We start from the raw sequence: 13,438 nt of genomic DNA on the forward strand, positions 1-13,438 counted from the left end.
CTCCCAGTCCTCCGGTTTGCTGCTTTTTCTGGCTAATTTGTATGCCTCATCCTTAATTTCCCTTGTTAGCCACGGTTGAGTCACCTTAGAAACATAGAAACATAGAAAATAGGTGCAGGAGTAGGCCATTCTGCCATTCGAGCCTGCACCACCATTCAATAAGATCATGGCTGATCATTCCCCTCCGTACCCCTTTACTGCTTTCTCTCCAAACTTCGTGCTTTTGCCACCAAAGTGGATAACCTCACATTTATCCACATTATCCTGCATCTGCCATGCATTTGCCCACTCACCTAACCTGTCCAAGTCACTCTGCAGCCTCTTAGCATCCTCCTCACAGCTCACACCGCCACCCAGCTTAGTGTCATCTGCAAACTTGGAGATATTACATTCAATTACTTCATCTAAATCATTGATGTGCATTGTAAATAGCTGGGGTCCCAGCACTGAGCCTTGCAGCACCCCACTAGTCACTGCCTGCCATTCTGAAAAGGACCCGTTTATCCCGACTCTCTGCTTTCTGTCTGCCAACAAGTTCTCTAGCCCCTCGAGCCTGCTCCGCCATTCAATAAGATCATGGCTGATCTGGCCGTGGACTCAGCTCCACTTACCCGCCCGCTCCCCATAACCCTTAATTCCCTTATTGGTTAAACATCTATCTATCTGTGATTTGAATATATTCAATGAGCTAGCCTCAACTGCTTCCTTGGGCAGAGAATTCCACAGATTCACAACCCTCTGGGAGAAGAAATTCCTTCTCAACTCGGTTTTAAATTGGCTCCCCCGTATTTTGAGGCTGTGCCCCCGAGTTCTAGTCTCCCCGACCAGTGGAAACAGCCTCTCTGCCTCTATCTTGTCTATCCCTTTCATGATTTTAAATGTTTCTATAAGATCACCCCTCATCCTTCTGAACTCCAACGAGTAAAGACCCAGTCTACTCAATCTATCATCATAAGGTAACCCCCTCATCTCCGGAATCAGCCAAGTGAATCGTCTCTGTACTCCCTCCAAAGCTAGTATATCCTTCCTTAAGTAAGGTGACCAAAACTGCACGCAGTACTCCAGGTGCGGCCTCACCAATACCCTGTACAGTTGCAGAAGGACCTCCCTGCTTTTGTACTCCATCCCTCTCGCAATGAAGGCCAACATTGCATTCGCCTTCCTGATTACCTGCTGCACCTGCAAACTAACTTTTTGGGATTCATGCACAAGGACCCCCAGATCCCTCTGCACCGCAGCATGTTGTAATTTCTCCCCATTCAAATAATATTCCCTTTTTCTGTTTTTTTTCCCAAGGTGGATGACCTCACACTTTCGGACATTGTATTCCATCTGCCAAACCTTAGCCCATTCGCTTAACCTATCTAAATCTCTTTGCAGCCTCTCTGTGTCCTCTACACAACCCGCTTTCCCACTAATCTTTGTGTCATCTGCAAATTTTGTTACACTACACTCTGTCCCCTCTTCCAGGTCATCTATGTATATTGTAAACAGTTGTGGTCCCAGCACCGATCCCTGTGGCACACCACTAACCACCGATTTCCAACCCTTCCCTTTCATAAATCCATGCTGACTTGGACCGATCCTGTCGCAGTGCAGGATTACACTGTTGGATGTGCTGTCCTTCAGATGAGATGTTAAACCATGTTCTCTCTCAGGTGGATATAAAAGATCCAAAGAAGAGCAGGGAGTTATTCCCGGTGTCCTGGCCAATAGTTATCCCTCAATCAACATCACAATAACAGATTATCTGGTCATTATCACATTGGCTGCCGCATTGTCTACATTACAACAGTGACTGCACTTCAAAAGTACTTCATTGGCTGTAACGTGCTTTGGGGTGGCTGTGAAAGGCACTATATAAATGCAAATCTTTCTTTTTATAATCTCTGCAACTTTCTTTTAAAATTATTTATAGAATCAGCTTGCACCACCTTTTCAGGTAGAGCGTTCCAGATCCCAACAACTCTCAGTGAAAAAAAATCTCCTGATCTCCCCTCCAGATCTTTGTCAATGGTTTTGAATCTATGATCTCTGGTTATAGACCCACTCGCCTGAGGGAATCATTTTTCTCGGTCTACTCTATCAAAACTTCTCAAAATCTTGAAAACCTCTATTTGGCCACCTCTTAACCTTCTCTGTTCCAAAGAGACCAGATCTATCATTTCCAACCTCTCCTCATAACTAAAGTCCCATTTCCTGGTAAATCCTGGTAAACATCCTCTCTACCCTTTCCAAGGCCTTTACATCTTTCCTGAAGTGTGGTGCCCAGAACTGTCCACAATACTTCAGGCGAGGCCAAAGCAGTGATTTATAAAGTTCTAGCATGATCTCTTTGCTTTTATATTCTATGCTTCTATTTATAAACCCATATGCTTTTTAAACCACCTTTTCAACTTGGGGTGCCACCTTTAGGAATTTGCGTATGTGGACATCTACACTTTTCAAAATCATGCTATTCACAGTATATTGTCGTAGAAGTTTGCAGCACAGTCTGTGCCAGCCCAAAAAAGAGCTATCCAGCCTAATCCCACTTTCCAGCTCGGTCCGTAGCCTTGTAGGCCACGACACTTCAACTGCACATCCAAGTATCTTTTAAATGTGACAAAGGTTTCTGCCTCTACCACCCTTTCAAGCAGTGGGTTCCAGACCCCCATCACTCTCTGGGCGAAAAGATTCTCCTGAACTCTCCTCTAATCCTACCAATTAGTTTAAATCTTTGCCCCCTGGTTATTGACCTCTCTGCTAAGAAAAATATGTCCACTACCTAGGCCCCTCATAATTTTAGACATCTCCATTAAGTCTTCTCTCAGCCTCCTCTGTTCCAAAGAAAACAACCCCAGCCTATCCAATATTTCCTCATAGCTAAAATTCTCCAGTCCTGCAATTGCATATGGAAATGTTACAGTTGCTGCTAACAGGCACAGGACCCGTTTGCATCAGTGTAGGGGGACACTTCAGGCATGTTTTAAACATTTTCATCTCAGAAATCATATCGTTTAACTATATCAAATGAGTTTTTCTTGTTTAGAATTTTAATGATGTTGATAATTAGCAGCAAAATTACATTTTTAGTGAAGTTGATGGAATAAAGCTAATTAGGAATTAAACTGTAAATTGTAATTAAATCTGATTACGGGATTCCCTTCTGAAAATGTAAAATCTAATTCATGTTTTGTGATTAGAGGACCAGGTCCATGTGGTCCCAGGTATGCTTCCGCACAGGCTGCGTTCCTAGGATCAGTGGGCCACCACGCTTCCCTCTACTCGTGTCAGACCACAGGTTTTCACAGGAGGGCCAGCATCAGGTAGTTCGTATTCCTTTCGCAGGTCAGCGGCATATTCCGGAGGTGCAGCACCGACTGCAATTTTTGGACCATTATTTCTAACTTGATGAAGCTTTTAAATGTTTACTGTGCTCAGCCTCCAAGTATCGATAATCAAAAAGGCAACCAGTTTAACTAGCTGCTACTAACACCAAAAATTCTTAAAAAAGCGAACATGCCAAGCAAGATGATCTAAACAGGAAGGCACAGTTACAAGAGTCAAGTCATGTGGCATGAATGTTTGAGGAACAAACCTTGAAGATCTTTTATGGCGCATTGACAATCGGGAAGTGATTTTGTGATCTTCTTAACACCTTTCCCGTTTAATTTTTACTCCACACAGGGATGTACAATTGTTGAACTTCATCCATATGATCTTTAAAGGTTTGCCATTGCCTATCCACCGTCAACCCTTTAAGTATCATTTGCCAGTCTAATCTAGCCAATTCGCACTTCATAACGTCAAAGTTACCTTTCCTTAAGTTCAGGGCCCTCGTTTCTAAATTAACTTTGTCACTCTCCATCTTAATAAAGAATTCTACCATATTATGGTCACTCTTCCCCAAGGGGCCTCGCACAACAAGATTGCTAATTAGTCCCTTCTCATTACATATCACCCAGTCGAGGATGGCCAGCCCTCTAGTTGGTTCCTCGACATATTGGTCTAGAAAACCATCCCTAATACACTCCAGGAAATCCTCCTCCAACGTATTGCTACCAGTTTGGTTAGCCCAATCAATATGTAGATTAAAGTCACCCATGAATACTGCTGTACCTTTATTGCACATATCCCTTATTTCCTGTTTGATGCTGTCCCCAACCTCACTACTACTATTCGGTGGCCTGTACACAACTCCCACTAGTGTTTTCTTCCCTTTGGTATTCCGTAGCTCCACCCATACCAATTCCACATCATCCAAGCTAATGTCCTTCCTTACAATTGCATTAATTTCCTCTTTAACCAGCAATGCCACCCGCCTCCTTTTCCTTTCTGTTTATCCTTCCTAAATGCTGAAACATAGAAACATAGAAACGTAGAAAATAGTTGCAGGAGTAGGCCATTCGGCCCTTCGAGCCTGCACCGCCATTCAATGAGTTCATGGCTGAACATGCAACTTCAGTACCCCATTCCTGCTTTCTCGCCATACCCCTTGATCCCCCTAGTAGTAAGGACTACATCTAACTCCTTTTTGAATATATTTAGTGAATTGGCCTCACAACTTTCTGTGGTAGAGAATTCCACAGGTTCACCCACTTCTCTGGGTGAAGAAGTTTCTCCTCATCTCGGTCCTAAATGGCTTACCCCTTATCCTTAGACTGTGACCCCTGGTTCTGGACTTCCCCAACATTGGGAACATTCTTCCTGCATCTAACCTGTCTAAACCCGTCACAATTTTAAACGTTTCTATGAGATCCCCTCTCATTCTTCTGAATGCCCTTGGATGTTGAGTTCCCAGCCTTGGTCACCCTGGAGCCATGTTTCCGTGATGCCAATCACATCTTATCGTTAACTGCTACCTGCGCAGTTAATTCGTCCACCTTATTCCGAATACTCCTCGCATTGAGGCACAGAGCCTTCAGCCTTGTCTTTTTAACACACTTTGACTCTTTTTAGAATTTTGCTGTAAAGTGGCCCTTTTTGTTTTTTGCCTTGGGTTTCTCTGCCCTCCACTTTTACTATTCTCATTTCTATCTTTTGCTTCTGTCTCCATTTTATTTCCCTCTTTCTCCCTGCATAGGTTCCCATCCCCCTGCCATATTAGTTTAACTCCTCCCAAACAGCACAAGGATGCAAGCCAGGGGATTTATCTGCCTTTAGTACAGGGAGCTTTACTCTATATCTAACCCATTCTGTACCTGCCTCAGGAATGTTTGATGGGACAGTGCAGAAGGAGCTTTACTCTGTATCTAACCCATGTTGTATGGGCACTGGGAGTGTTTGATGGGACAGTGTGGAGGGAGCTTTACTCTGTATCTGACCTGTGCTCGACCTGCACTGGTAGTGTTGTTGGGACAGTGTTGAAGGAGCTTTACGCTGTATCAAACTCATTCTGTTCGTGCCCTGGGAGTGCTTGATGGGATAGTGTCGAGGGAGAATTACTGTGTATTTAACCCATGCTGTATCTGCTCTGGGAGTGTTTGATGGGACAGTGTAGAGGGAGCTTTACTCAGTATGTAACGCAGGCTGTACCTGTCCTAGGTGTGTTTGATGGGAAAGTGTAGAGGGAGCCTTACTCTGTATCTAACCAGTAATGTACCTGCCCTGGGAGTTATTGTGTTCTTAACACAGATGAGGCTGCATACAGGGAGGTTAAAGTAACAGTGACCTCAGTCTTTATTCAGACACTCCAGAGTGAGGAACAGGCCTTAGGGGCCGGCTTGTATTCAGTGCTCCCAAGGGATGCTGGGATCCCTTGGGACTTCAGGGGATGAGCTCCCTGGTGGCGGAACATGGGAGTACATGCTTTACAGATACACAACATCACTCCCCACCACCCCCCCACCAAATTCAAAGTGAAAACTATTTACAAGGTGAGGCGGTCGGGAGCCTTTCTTTCCCTGGTGGACTGCCTCGGTACAAATGTCTGTTCTGGTGTGTTGGCTGTGCCCTCGCTGGGCTAGCGTGTTGTTGGCCCTGCAGGGCTGCTGGGTGAGCCTGGCCTTGCTGGGCTGTTGGGCGTGATGGGTTTGATGTCCTGGTCCGGCGTGGTGTCGTTGATCCTTTGGGTGTGTGTTGTGGGCTCGAAAAAGGTGGTGTCTGCTATGGGTTGTTCAGGGCAGTCTGTGAACCGCAGCCTCGTTTGGTCCAGGTGCTTTCTGCAAATTTATCCATTGTCTAGTTTGACTACAAACACCCTATTCCCATCTTTTGCTATCACCGTGCCCGCAATCCACTTGGGACCATGTCCATAGTTTAGCACATACACAGGGTCATTCAGATCAATTTCCCGTGACACAGTGGTGCGCCCTCGTACATTTTGTTGCTGCCGCCTGCTCTCTACCTGATCATGCAGGTTGGGGTCAACCAGCGAGAGTCTGGTTTTAAGTGTCCTTTCATGAGTAGCTCAGCCAGGGGCACCCCTGTGAGTGAGTGGGGTCTCGTGCTGTAGCTGAGCAGTACTCGGGACAGGCGGGTTTGGAGTGAGCCTTCTGTGACTTGTTTAAGGCTCTGTTTGATTGTTTGTACTGCCCGCTCTGCCTGCCCATTGGAGGCTGGTTTAAATGAGGCTGAGGTGACATGTTTGATCCCATTGCAGGTCATGAATTCTTTAAATTCGACACTGGTGAAACATGGCCCATTGTCACTGACCAGTATGTCAGGCAGGCCGTGGGTGGCAAACATGGCTCTCAGGCTTTCAATGGTGGCGGTGGCGGTGCTTCCCGACATTATTTCACATTCAATCCATTTTGAAAAAGCATCCACTACCACCAGGAACATTTTACCGAGAAACGGGCCCGCATAGTCGGCATGGATCCTCGACCATGGTCTGGAGGGCCAGGACCACAAACTTAGTGGTGCCTCTCTGGGCGCGTTGCTCAACTGAGCACATACACAGGACACATTGCCGTACACAGGACTCTAAGTCAGAATCGATACCGGGCCACCACACGTGGGATCTGGCTATCGCTTTCATCATTACTATACCCGGGTATGTGCTGTGGAGATCCGAGATGAACATCTCCCTGCCCTTTTTTGGTAGCACTACGCGGTTATCCCACAACAGGCAGTCTGCCTGAATGGACAGCTTGTCCTTTCGCTGCTGGAACGGCTTGATTGGCTCTTGCATTTCAACGGGGATGCTGGCCCAGCTCCCATGTAGTACACAGCTTTTACTAGGGACAGCAGAGGATCTTGGCTGGTCCAAGTCCTAATCTGGTGGGCTGTGACAGGTGATTTATCATTTTCAAACGCTTCCATGACCATCAACAAGTTTGCAGGCTGCGGCATTTCCACCCCCGTGGTGGGCAATGGTAGCCGACTGAGAGCATCCGCACAGTTCTCGGTGCCTGGCCTGTGGTGGATGGTATAGTTATACGCTGATAGCGCGAGTGCCCACCTTTGTATGCGGGCTGAGGCATTAGTATTTATCCCCTTGTTTTCAGCGAACAGGGATATAAGGGGCTTGTGATCAGTTTCCAGCTCAAATTTGAGGCCAAACAGGTACTGATGCATTTTCTTTACCCCGAACACACACGCTAATGCCCCTTTCTCAATCATGCTGTAGGTCCTCTCGGCCTTAGACAAGCTCCTGGAAGCATAGGCCACAGGTTGCAACTTCCCCGCAACGTCGACTCCGTACGACGACGCGTCACATGCTAGCACAAGTCTTTTACATGTATTATACAATACCAGCAGCTTGTTGGAGCATAAAATGTTTCTGGCTTTCTCAAAAGCAATTACTTGGTTTTTTCCCCCATACCCAGTTCTCACCTTTGCGCAATAACGTATGTAGGGGCTCTAAAAGGGTGCTTAACCCTGGTAGGAAGTTACCAAAATAGTTGAGGAGTCCCAGGAACAACCGCAGCTCTGTGACGTTCTGTGGCCTGGGCGCGTTCCTGATAGCCTCTGTCTTGGTGTCTGTGGGCCGAATGCCGTCCGCTGTGATCTTTCTTCCCAAAAATTCCACTTCTGTTGCCATGAAGACGCATTTCGACCTCTTCAGCCGCAGCCCTACGTGATCCAGTCGCTGGAGGACCTCCTCCAGGTTTTGTAGGTGCTCGACGGTGTCCCGACCCGTGACCAATATGTCATCCTGAAAGACCACCGTGTGTGGTACCGACTTGAATAGGCTCTCCATGTTTCTCTGGAAGATCGCTGCAGCCGACCGAATTCCAAACGTGCATCTGTTGTAGATGAGCAGTCCCTTGTGCGTGTTGATGCAGGTGAGCCCCTTCGAAGACTCCTCCAGCTCCTGCGTCATGTAGGCCGAAGTCAGGTCGAGCTTGGTGAACGTCTTGCCTCCTGCCAGCGTCGCAAATAGATCGTCTGCCTTAGGTAGCGGGTATTGGTCCTATAGCGAGAAACGATTAATAGTTACTTTATAATCGCCACAAATCCTGACCGTGCCATCACTTTTGAATACTGGAACAATCGGGCTGACCCACTCGCTGAATTCCACTGGGGCGATGATGCCCTCGTGTTGCAGCCTGTCCAGCTCGATTTCCACTTGCATATGGTTACATATGCATCTAAAGCTGAGAGAGCCTACAGTCTGGTTGAGAAAGAGGCGTTAGCATGTGTATGTGGGGTTAAGAAAATGCACCAATACCTATTTGGACTTCGGTCTGACCACAAGCCGCTCATTTCGCTGTTTTCAGAGAGCAAAGGTATAAATACCAATGCTTCGTCCCGCATCCAAAGATGGGCACTAACATTATCCACTTATGGCTATGTTATCCGCCGCAGACCAGGCACTGAAAACTGTGCCGATGCTCTTAGCCGGCTACCATTACCTACCACTGGGGTTGAAATGGCGCAGCCTGCAGAGTTGCTACTGGTCATGAATGCTTTTGAGAGCGAGGGGTCACCCGTCACAGCTCGCCAGATCAGGACCTGGACCAGCCAGGATCCTGTGCTATCATTAGTAAAGAGTTGTGTCCTAAATGGGAACTGGTCGGCCGTTCCCGAGGAAATGCATGATGAAATTAAGCCACTTCACCGATGCAAAGATAAAATGTCCATCCAGTCGGATTGTCTCTTATGGGATAATCGCGTGGTTTTGCCAAAAAAAGGCAGGGAAACGTTTATACGCAACCTACACAGTACCCACCCAGGCATTGTCATGATGAAGGCAATTGCCAGGTTGCATGTTTGGTGGCCCGGCATTGACTCAGACTTGGAGTCATGCGTGCATCAGTGCAACACTTGCTCGCAACTGAGCAATGCACCAAGGGAGGTTCCACTGAGTCTGTGGTCATGGCCCTCCAAACCGTGATCCAGGATCCACGTAGATTTTGCCAAGATATTTTTAGTAGCTGTAGACACTTATACCAAATGGATTGAATGTGTAATCAGGTCATCCAGCATGTCCATAGCCACCATTGAAAGCCTCCAGGCCATATTCGCCACCTATGGCTTGCCTGACATCCTTGTCAGCGACAATGGACCGTGTTTCACCAGCTCGGAATTCAACGAGTTTATGACCCGCAATGGCATCAAGCACGTCAGGTCTGCTCCGTTTAAGCCTGCGTCTAACGGTCAAGCAGAGCTGGCAGTCCAAACAATCAAGCAGAGCATGAAACGCGTGACAGACGGCTCCCTACAGACCCACTTGTCTCGCATTCTGCTCAGTTACCGGACGCAACCCCATTCGCTCACCGGGTTCCCCTGGCAGAATTGCTAATGAAGAGAGCCCTCAAAACCAGGCTCTCCCTAGTCCACTCGGATCTTAATGGTCACGTGGAAACCCGGCAACACCAGCAGAACATGTACCACGATAGCGCGGCTGTTTCACATGACATTGAAGTTAATGGCCCTGTGTCTGTCCTGAATTACCGTCATGGTCCTAAATGGGTTGCTGGCACTGTTCTGGCCAAGGAAGGGAATAGAGTGTTTATAATCAAACTGTTAAATGGCCAAACGTGCAGAAAGCATTAAGATCGGACCAAATTGCGATTTACTGACAACCAGGAATGACTTGAAGAGAACATCACCATCGACGATCCACCAACACACACCCAACCAGCAATCGACCTCGCTGTCAATCACGAGGATGAACCCACCATTCCTGACAGTCCGGTCAGACCAGCCGCGGTGCAATGCAGCAACTCTCACATGCCAAGGTTTGAACTGAGATGATCAACCAGGGAGCGCAGGGCTCCAGATCGCCTCAACTTGCAAATAACTTGTACCGAAGACTTTGATGTTATATATGTAACCAGGTAATACTTGCCACCAGAGGGCGCGACTTTTGGAGTCCTAATGGTCATCTGCACATGCGTGCAGGGCCAGTATAAAAGGTTGGCTGCCATGTTGTTTAGGCACTCTGGAGTTGTAATAAAGAAGGCTAAGGTCACACTAAGTTTCGCTCACAGTACTCAGCCTCATGGAGTTCTTCGGTACACAATAGGCCCGATCGCATTCGGATGTTGAAAAAACGTCACTTCTTCCCACGCCCCCCGGAGAGCTTCCGACTCGGAACCGACACCGGCCTTGGGCCGAGAATCACCACCCGCCACAGAGCCCCGAGCAGAGGCTGCTAGCGCACAGGCGCAGGAGAGCGCGAGCCGGATGATTGGGGGAGGGGTGGTGCACTGAGCATGCGCAGTGTGGTCATGTGCTGACCATGCGCGGTGTGGCAACAACTTGTTTATACAGCTTGAATAGAGTGAGACATCCCAAGGTGCTTCACAGGAGTATTATAAGACTTTAATTTGACACCGAGCCACATAAGAAGAACTTAGGGCAGGTGAGCAAAAGCTTGGTCAAAGAGGTAGGTTTTAATATGCATCTTAAAGCAGGATAGAGAAGAGTAGAGGTTTAGGCAGGGAGTTCCAGAGATTGGGACCCAGGCAGCTGAAAACACCGCCACCGATGGTTGAGCGATTATAATCAGGGATGCTCAAGTGGGTAGAATTAGAGGAGCGTAGCTATCACAAGTATTTGTGGGGCCAGAGGACGTTACAAAGATAGGGAGGGGTGAGGCCATGGAGGGATTTGAAAATAAGGATGAGAATTTTGAAATTGAGGCGTTGCTTAACCGGAAGCCAATGTAGGTCAGCGAGCACAGGGGTGATGGGTGAACGGGACTTGGTGCGAGTTAGGACACAGGCAGCCGAGTTTTGGATGAGCTCAAGTTAATATAGAGTAGAATGTGGGACGCCAGCCAGCAGTGCATTGCAATAGTCAAGTCTAGAGGTACAAAGGCATGAATGAGGGTTTCAGCAGAGGATGAGCTGAGGCACGGGCTGATACGAGCGATGTTATGGAGGTGGAAATGGGTGGTCTTGGTTATGCTGCGCCTACGTGGTCGGAGCATTCTGGGTAAGATCATCCGCCATTTTCATAAAATGAAACAGCACAGATGGAGGCCATTCGGCCCATCGAGTCTGTGCCGGCTCTATGGTAGAGCTATCCAGTTAGTTCCACTCCCCTGCTCTTTCCCCATAGCCTGTAAATATTTTCCCATCAGTATTTATCCAATTCACTTTTGAAAGTTACTATTGAATCCGCTTCCACCACCCTGTCAGGCAGTGTATCCTAGATTGCAACAACTCGCTGCTTAAAAAGGTTTTTCCTCAGGCCGCCTCTGCTTCTTTTGCCACTCACCGTCAATCTGTGACCTCTGGTTACCAACTCTTCTGCCACTAGAGTTTCTCTTTATTTAGTCTCATAAAACTGTTCAGGATTTTGAACATTCTATCAAATCTCTTCTGCTCCAACGAGAATAACCGCAGTTTTCTCCACCATCTCCACATAACTGAATTCCCTCATCCTTGGTGCCATTCCAGTAAATCTCTTCTACACCGCCTCTAAGGCATAGACATCCTTCAGAAAGTGTGGTGCCCAGAATTTAACACAATAAGAGCATAAGAAATAGCAGCAGGAGTAGGCCTTATGGCCCCTCGAGCCTGCTCCGCCATTCATTAAGATCATGGCTGATCATCGACCTCACTCCACTTTCCTGCCCAATCTCCATATCCCTTGATTCCCCTTGACTCCAAAAATCTATCTCGGCCTTGAATATATTCAGAGATTCAGCATCCACAGCCCTCTGGGCAGAGCATTCCAAAGATTCACAACCCTCTGAGTGAAGAAATTCCTCCTCATCGCTATCTTAAATTGCCTACCCCTTATCCTGAGACTGTGACCATTAGTTCTAGACATTCCTGCTCGGGGAAACAACGTCTGAACATCTACCCTGTCAATTCCCTTCAGAATCTGATCAATGCACCAGCTGAGACCGAAACATCAAGGGCTCAATTTTCCCCAAAGCCGTTTTTTTGGTGTATTGCTAGAGTTACGCCAGTGTTTCTAGGCCACAACTGCCTCAAAAATAAATGTGCCAAGTTTTCCCGTGCTATTTTTTGAAATTGGCGCCACGCAGCAGTCCTGTAACCTCGGAGGTTGGAGCCCTTCTGCGCATGCACGGGAAAAAAAGGACATTTCCTGTGGGTGTGCTTGCGCAGTACAGCTCCCGGTCTGCAATCAGCCATTTTTAACAAGCCAGTGTGTGTGTGAGAACTTTAATTCTCATTGGAAAAATCGGAGCTGCAACGCGGCGCAAGGATCAAGAATTTCTCACAGGATGAAGTGGAGGCAGTTGTTACTGTGATTGAGGGCAGATGGCCACCAGGCAAGGTCACAAACATTCCACCCAAAGAAATGAAGAAACACTGGAACCAACTTACGGAAGATTATTGTGCAGTGGTGACCACCCCGAGGCCTGGAGGCCAGTGCAAAAAGAAATGGCAGGAAAATGGTCAAGTAGTTAGTGTAAGTAATATTTGCATTTATTCAATGGAATTGCTATTGTAAATGTGACCAGCTGTATATGTCCCACCCAGCAGAAAGGCACCCTCCCTAAAAAGTAATGTTTTCATCTTTGCAGAGGAAGGTGGCATATAACAAACGGGAAAGAACTCGAACAGGAGGCCCGGCAAAACTGCACCCACTGACACCCTTGGAAGACAGGGTCACTGCTTTGATGGGTCCTGCCTGGAGAAAAGCAACCACCACTGCACAAGCTGGGCCCACACTCGAGGGAGAAGGTAAGTCCTGCAAATTCCACAGTCTGGCTTTGCTAAATGTGAAGTACTGCACGGGTTAGCCATGCTTCGGTTCATGGGGATGTCTCCGTCAGCTACGTTTCGGTTGATGCAATGTGCTATCATTCATCGTGGTCCTTCAAATCAGCCTGCTGCTTGCGCTGTGTTAGCCTACTCATGCCACCCACCTTGCCCCCTCCTCTGCTGCTTACCATTTGTCTGTTCTGTTATATTTTGCAGAACTTGAGGCCAACCCCAAAGATGCAGCAGAAGACTCAGATGAGGATGAGCCTGAAGAGGAGAACATCTTGCAATCCCACCTTCCAGACCAAGAGCATGGGGGGGGGGGGGAGGGAATGGATGAATCCCCCACTGTTGTAATCACTTTAGAGGAGGTGCAGATA

The sequence above is a fragment of the Pristiophorus japonicus genome, chromosome 2 (assembly GCF_044704955.1).
Source record: "Pristiophorus japonicus isolate sPriJap1 chromosome 2, sPriJap1.hap1, whole genome shotgun sequence".
NCBI lineage: Eukaryota > Metazoa > Chordata > Chondrichthyes > Pristiophoridae > Pristiophorus > Pristiophorus japonicus.